The sequence below is a fragment of the Helianthus annuus genome, chromosome 16 (assembly GCF_002127325.2).
Source record: "Helianthus annuus cultivar XRQ/B chromosome 16, HanXRQr2.0-SUNRISE, whole genome shotgun sequence".
Lineage (NCBI taxonomy): Eukaryota > Viridiplantae > Streptophyta > Magnoliopsida > Asterales > Asteraceae > Helianthus > Helianthus annuus.
In genome coordinates, this window is record NC_035448.2 from 199986559 (window position 1) to 199995492 (window position 8934).

Genomic DNA, 8934 nt, shown 5'->3' on the forward strand with positions numbered 1-8934 from the left:
TGTTGTGAAACAATGATTCTGTTACTCCACTCCCCGACGTTTCCGCCGCGGTTTGTTGTATTACGCGTTCGGGGTGTGACATGTTATATGTAGGATGACACTACAGAGCATTAGAACTATCAAACTACCATAACCGGCTCTTGAAGATTGGTAAATGAAACGCTCGAAAGGCTCTGTTTGCCCGTTAGGTGCTGAACCTGAGTTGCAAGAAATCTTCTTGATGGAAGATGAAGAGTTTCTTATCATGGGATGTGATGGACTGTGAGATGTCATGAGGAGTCAATGTGTTGTAACAGTAGCCTGAAAAGAGTTAATGATTTGTAAAGACCCTGAGAGATGCTCAATGGAGCTCGTTCGTGAGGCACTGATGCAGAGTACACATGATAATTTAACGGTAGTTGTGATATGTTTTTCCTGGGCCAACTTATCTTATACCACTATCATTTATGCAGAAAATCCTTGCCAATCCTGCAATAATTCCAAAGGTACATCGTTTCTTAAAAACATTTGATGAAGTATTGCATTTCTTTTGCATGTAATAGGTTTTCTTAAACATTTGTTTCTCATTTTGTCTTTTTAAGGTATCAAAACCTGTTCCAAGAGTAGTTCATCTTTACTGGTTGTACAAAAATATTCGTATATATGTTTTGTTAGTAAACGATCACCTATTAGTGGTTTGTATATTTGTGAAACTATGGATTTTCCTGGGCCAACTTATCTTGTACCACTATCATTTATCATTAGTGATGGAATGTATCTCAAAATACTATTAAACTAAATAAATATGGTTGTATTTTATATGAACAATTAATCTTTTTTAATTTAATGATGTTCAAGTCAATATTCTTAAAATATATGAAAGTTAATTTTGACCCGTTCAACAAATGCTTTTCTTGCGGATTGGTTATTTAATTCATTCAAGAAATGTTACTTGAATGGTCAATGGTCTCTACATTGTTCTAATTGTTACGTTGCCTTGTGAAAAATTATAGCATTCCCAAAAGTCTTAACTAAATTTTGTTTATCTTTCAAAAGCTTTTCACATCTGATTCTATATTTATAACTCGATATTACTCACAAATGCGTATTTTAATATTTTTTTCTTATTTTACATGCTGTAATTTAGAGATAGAATAGTAATGTACCAAATATAAAGATCTCCACAATATATTTTTGAGATAAAAGAGTAAAATAGAGAACCTATTGGTAACTGTTGATGAATGAAAAATTTTTGTTAGTCTATAACTCTTTACTATATATTTTGGTGACCTCAGTATACATCATCTCCTCAAATTTTAGATCATGGGTTGACTCAAAAGCCGTCAAAACTGGATGGTGAACACCCTAATACTATATTTCACAAGAGAATTGATAAATTAACAGAAAATAAGTCCTGCGTTGTAAATTTTCGCCGTCGCCGCATCGTGCGGGTTACCCACTAGAGATATATTTATTTACTCACCAGTGCCAACATATCACGAATAAGAAAACTAACTTAAGTACTATACAATATATCAAGAGACGACTAATAAACTAACGGTAAACGAATATCCTATTGTAAATCGCCACTCCCGCCGCTTCGCGCGGGTAAATGGCTAGTATTTCTACAACAACGTGTTTTCACAAACTCAACACGTGACCAAGGTTCGCTCCTTACAATATTACACTACTAATCATATTTAATAAATGTTTTGACAACTTACAACCTAGCATTCTCCCTCAAGCCCAGACCAGGAAACCATACTTTACCAAGGACCATGAAACAAGATTATCACTCGAAAGGCAAACTACATAAGTAGAATGATAGGTCTTGGCACCCCGTTCAATATAAAATAAAGATTTGTTAAACATAAACTACTTCCATGGTGTGTAAAACCTAACCAATGTTTATTATAAAGGAGTCTCGAAATTCTACTTTTAATCCTAATGATGAAAAGCAAAGAAAAGAACACTCTACGTAACAATGAAATGGTGACAAATGGGACACTGATCCAATATTACAAAATTCTCCATGTCTCATTAGATCATCAATAGTCAAAGGGTTAAATTCACTTCAGAAACACACCCAATGAGTTGTCAAATCAGATTGCACAAATCCTTTACAAACACAAAGTCTTACCATTTTTTGCGTTATAGAAATACTTACAAATAGCGACGTTTTTGCATTTTTAGCATTCCAGACGTACTTCCCAATATTGACGTTTTTGCATTAGACCCTGGGGTATGGTGGGGCGGGGGTTTAGGGCATGGGTTGACACGTGGCTTGGGTGGGCTTCGCTGGGCTAACCCACATTGAAGACGGTATGGTGGGGCGGGGGTTTGGGGCGTGGCCAGCCCAAACAGCAATATTTTTGTTTTTAAAACAAATTTAAATTTTTTAGTAATGTTTTTTAAATAAAGGAAATTACATAAAAAAATTTCTAGTGCTTGTAATATTTTTTCTTTATCTCTTCTCTCGTCTCCAACATTAGTTCCAACTCTTCACCTCGTAGGTGATCGATGGGCTGGGCTAGAAATTTGATATCATCTCGTCTTTGTTTCAGGGCATCCCTAGCTTCTTTGTTCTTCCGAATTTCGGCCCTTTGTTGTTGGAATACGTTGAATGTATCTAACTTGCATGCAATATCTTCCAACTGATCGCTGTATACTCCCCTACGCGAGCTCGAACTCCCAACTGAAGACGATGGCGTACCCGATCTTGATTTTTGAGCGCGCCTTTTTGCGGCATCGCTTCCGTATTCTGGCCTATTTGGCGAATCATCCACAAAGTCCTCCAACTCTTGATCTTGTGCATCCGATTGGGCTTGGGACGAGGGTGTCCTTGACCTTTTGGAAGACGTGTTAGTTTCGCTACCACTGGGGATATTCGCCCACTTGGGATGGAACTTACAAATGTCCCAACAATGCATGAAACGTAAGTCGCTCCCCACATCCGTTTTGTATGTAACCAATGCATTTGTCACAAAATCGGCTTCGGTTTCACCACAATTTGGGTTTTGCTTTACCTTATGTAAATAACCACTAAATTTGGTGAGTTGCCCGCTTATCTCGATTCACTTCGAGGATAAGCTATCATTTTCACGATAAAGCTCCCTTTCCATTTCTTCATGGAATGCTTTACTGATCGCGTCCCACAAATGGTTTCTATGTTGAGAATTTCCTATTTTAATAAAAACAAAATTTAATATATTACAAAGTTATATAAAAAAATATAAATATTAAAATAAGGGCTACAAAATTTTTAAAAGTACCTAAAGTTGGATGTAGAGATTGTTGAACCCAAGCTCTCGCCAATGCAAGTTCTTCTTTAAAGACTCATCATTGTTGTTTTCGTTTGGCGCTTTCAAGTGCTTTCTCGGCCTCGGTTTTTTTCTTGTGACTTCTTTTCTTGATGGGTTTGGATGCGGAAGAACCATCAATGGGGGGTTGAGTTTCGGGGACGGTTTCGGTTTGGGAAAGGTTGATGGACGTTTATGAAAGGTTGATGGCCGTTTGTGGAATCGGGCTAGGTATAGAATCGTCGGTGTGAGGGAAGTTAGTATACACGATTCGAGAGAAACGATGCGTAACCCGCCATATCGGGCATAGAGGAGTGTATTAAAAATGGAGCAATGGAGCAATTGGACGATTGGGTGGTGGGTTAGGATTTTCTTGTAATGCCCACGGGTTGTTCGGATCAAAACCACGATTATGAGGATTCATTTTTTGTAGTGTGGTTGGATAAATTTTTTTTTTTAAAATAAGATAGAGATGATTACATAAGAGGGAGAGTAGTTGTGGTAAAAAATGAATAGAAATGAGTTTTTATAGTGAAAAAATCATTTTTTTTACACATAGCCGTTGGCAAACGGATAGCCCAACGACTAGCCCAAACGGCTAGTTGTCTTGTCCAATCTTATCCCGCCATGTCACCTTGATGGACCCGCCCAACGCCCGGGCTGAATCTCCCGCCCAAGGGGCCACGCCGAAACCCCAAGCCCACCCGAGGTGATGACTTAGACGTTTGTGGCCAACCCACGCCCCAACCCCCACCCCATACCCATCAGTCTTATCACATATAATTGCATTTGTTTTTCATTTTCACTTTTTTTATGATAAACCATATTTCAATTTATTATTATTAAGATTACTAGAATATATATAGAATAATAAAGATTATAGAAGAAATAAAAAAACTAGAAAAGCTGAAAATTAAAATTTTAGAATTAACAACTTAAATATATAGTGGTTTTGAATAATATAAGTACATATTTATATTTTTTATACTCTACCCGTTGTAAAGATAACAAAAAGAACTTTTATATTAAAATGTATTTTTCATGCTATCTTATAAAAGACGTAATTTGTTTTTAAAGTAGTTGTTTGGGGTAATTTTTTTACATATATAATTATAATTAATTAAAAATCTAGTGGTATCTTGTGGTGGGATAAGACATAGTGACTATTAGGTCTAGGGTTCGATTCTCATAAGGGGTTTTTTTCTAGATTTATTGGGTTTCCACCTGAATTTGTGTATAGCCATTATTGCCTAGTTGGGATGGATATGATCGGGTAGTTCTGATGGCCCGATGATACTATAATGGTTCGTCAGTGATCCAAATTTGTCAATAAAAAAAAAGAGTTAATTGCCCGGATAGTCCCTGTGGTTTTAAGTTTTTTCACGTTTAATCCCCAACTTTTCAAAATAGCATGTATGCTCCCTGTGATTTAATCGTTTGTTACTCGTATAGTCCCTACAGTGGATAGAGGTTAGTTTGTTCAGTTAAATACGTATGAAATGACTGAAATACCCTCATTCTTAATATAAATAAATAAGCCAAAAAATATGATTGGTCACTAAAACAAGTAGGCCCCGCCATTTAATTTAATAATAAACTTTAATCCCTCCCTCTCTGTATCTCTTCTCCATCATCACACCTTCATCACCACCCTACCACTGCTAGGGGCCAGCCACTACAGCCTCCACCCTACCACCACCAGCTATCACCGCCTCCATTCTCAAAACTTTCAAAATCTAAAAAAATTAAGAAAAAGATGAAAATAGAAGGTTAAGAGCATTCACATCCAAAGAACTAAATTGTGAGTGTGGGGTTTTTAAAATATAAAGAGTATAAAAAATGGTTGTGAGTGGAGGAGAGAGAAAATGTTACTGTTCATCTGTATATTTGGGGGGACGCTGTTCACCCACTATAATTTTTTAATATATATTAAAAGTGGTTGTGAGTGAAGGAGAGAGAAAAATGTAATGATAAAGGTATAAAAATACTATTTAATTGAAAAGGAGAGAGAAAAAGTATTTGTTTTTAGTAGAAATATATTGATATAGGAGTTGTTTTTTAGTGAAATGTATCTATAATTTTAGGGGGCTGGATGTGAATGCTCTAAGAGTATCATCATTCGTCATACGCACATATCACAGTCTTCAAACGTATCACTGATTTGTTCATACGCATCATAGTTCATACGCAATCTGTTTTTATCAGATCTGATTAAGAGATTTGCTATTGTTGAAGGGAAATCCGAATCTAAAGTTGCAGTTTTCAATTTTCATATCATTGATTCAGATCAGAATCTTTAAACAGAAAAACGTTTATGATATTTAGCTTGAAGCTGAATGACGAGATAGAAGTTGTTTGTCAGCTGAGTTATTCGAATTCGCTGATTCATTTCTTGTTCGAAAAGTATATATTATAGAACAAAAAAGTGGAGTATCGATTGCAGGTTGTTTGCTGATTTGAGTTCAGATCTGATATTCTATTGAAGAAGAAGACAATTTATTTTAGATCTGAGTTTGAGTCTGCTGTTTTGTTATAAAACAATCGCAGGTTTTTGACATGTAAATAAACGAAGAAGAAGAGTGATTTTAATTGTTTTGGTTTAGTGTAAAGAACAGACGAAGAAAAGTGATTTTAATTGAGGTTCTATCATAAAAACTTAAAAGGTTTAGGTGGTAAAAGGTTTGGGTGACAAAATGAGGAAGATGAGGACATTTAACATAATAAGGGTATTTTTGTAATTTTACACACAATTAACTGAATAAGTTAACAGCCATCTAATGTAGGGACTATCCGAGTAACAAACGATTAAACCACAGGGAGCATACATGCTATTTAGAAAAGTTGGGGACTAAACGTAAAAAAACATAAAACCACAGAGACTATCCGGACAATTAACTCTAAAAAAAATTAAAATGACGTACATGCCATTAATTCACATGGAATATACGGTTATTAAAGAATAATAATTAAAAAATAAAAAATTATAATAATGCTTTTGGGCTCACTATATTATTTATTAACCTATAGTTGTCCTTGGAAGCGGACGTTGACCTCTAAAGTTTTTTTTTTTTTTTTTTTTTACGGTAAATTTGGATTACTAATAGATTACTGGAGTATAATCGTGTCATTAACGTAATTACTTGATTATATCCATATCCACTAGATAATAATGTTTATACACTAATTTATGAGTAAACCGAATAAATTTGAGAAAAACTCTCTTATAGAATTCAAACTCAAGATCTAATAGTTACTATGTGTTATCTCACCCCAAATATACTACTATGCTATAATGTAATAATGCGATTGTCATGGGCTCCAACTGTCCTTTAGAAAGGGCATGTTCACATCAACCAAAGACGTCTATAGGCATTTTAATTGAGATGATCTTATCATATATCAGTTATTGTGATTTAATTCTCCACCATAAGCAGATAACGAAAGGAAACCAACTAAAAGTAGAAGTACGTTGTAGCATTTGATTTCCTCAAATAACCTTTTAACAATGACACGTCGAATAAATAAATAATTATGTATAATAAACTTTTTTTTTAAACTATCAATATAAATATCATTTTCATATCAAAAAGCAATAAATACAACTTCTCATGTCTCAAAATTGAAAATCCGAATCAGTACTTATAAGTGGACACAAATAAAAACAACACACATATGTAACTACATTTACCATACGATCGATAAGACATGTGAAGTAATCATATACAACGATCAAAGCATTAGTTACGTTTTCATATTTAATTCCTAATCTGGTTAATATAACAACCATGAGAACATCCATCAAAATTAATTGTTTGTCCCCACAACCACTTACATATTACTATCCTGATCATACCACAAAATAACCTGTTTTCATCCAACTCTTGACGTACTACCTATTAACATAAACCACTACCACAAAAACTGTTCATTAACCAAAGACAACTTGTTTATTAAACCACCAACAAGCTACCTGACGTGTGTCGATGTAAGTATATTTTTATGTCTATTTTTAGATCTTTTTTAACTCACCGAATTGAATTCAAGGTTTAAATCTAACTTATAATAAAAGACTCCAAATAATAACACATGGCGTTCTCTCCTTCAACCTCATAAATTTTATTTATATTTATTTAATATATTTCTTTTAATACTAATAACTAATATATAAATATAATTTATCTTTATCCTTATCTTTATCTAAAATTAATAAATAACTTTAATCAATGCCAGGTAGCATTTTCTCCTACAATCTTTTAATAATATTATTAATATCTAAATCTAATATCCAATAAATTATTAATATTAATATCTCTTGAACTAATATGAAAAGAATTAATTTACAAATATTAAACTAATAAAAGAATAATAATAAATAAATTGAAACCATATCATGTATTATGCGAATAACAAATAAATTGAAACCATATCGTGTATTATGCAGATAATAAATAAGTATTTAACAATTATGTAGACTTTACTCTATTAATATATAATACTAGGTTATAACCCCGTGTATTACACGGGTCGAATAAATGAATTTTATATACTAAATAATAAAACAATATATCTTTAAAAACCTCTTTTATTGCACGGGTTAAATAAATATAATCTATACTATATAATAAAAGAAACCACTTATGGGACACTTGTCATCATATTAGGCCATCTCTTATAGATAATTATTATTTTATTTTAATCTCTTATACATAATTATTATTTTAGTTTAATATTATTTAGTTTTATATCTTATATTATAGATGTAATTGTAATAATTTAATTTCATATAATAATTTATAATAAATATTAACATGTAAAACATGTGACGTCAACTTTAATCACTTTATGAGAATCTTCATATACAATATAATTGTATCGTTTAAGTACGTTATTTTTAGTAATTCCAAAATATAAAAACCAATCAACGTAGTATGTTTTCTCTTTTTTTGAAAGACTAATATCATTCCACCAAACACTAGCAAGATGCTAGCAGAACAACATACAGGAAACGAAATTACAAGAACTCAAAATTGTTCCAAAGATCCTCCTTTAAATCTAAGCCTTTGGTCCTGTGTTTGATCCAGAGAAAGCCTAACACCTTCACCTCTTCTACAACACTCCGAGCGTTGGTTTTTTTACCTCTAATATTATTTTTATCATTTATATATTTACGGAGTTTTAAATAAAGGGTTAAATTTATTGAGACTTCGTTAAAAAATTTTGCAACAACAGAATAATCTATTTTTATCACGAAAACCAAACTTTGTATTAATATATTAAATATTTTTATTTTTACTATACAAAATTACATTTACTCGACCCATGTAATACATGAGGTTTTTTAAGATATAACTTTTTTATTATTTGATATATAAAATTAGATTTATTGAATTCGTACAATACACGGGGTTTTTTAAGGATATATATTTTTTATTATTTAGTACAGAAAATTACACTTATTCAAACCGTGTAATGCGCATATTTATAAAGATATATTTTTTTATTATTTGGTAAACAATATTACATTTATTCAACCCGTGTAATACACGTGGTTTTAAATATATAAATTTTTTGTTTGGTATATAAAACTACATTTATTCAACCCATACAATATCGTTCTTATAGATATAACTTTTTATTATTTAATTTTATAAAATTA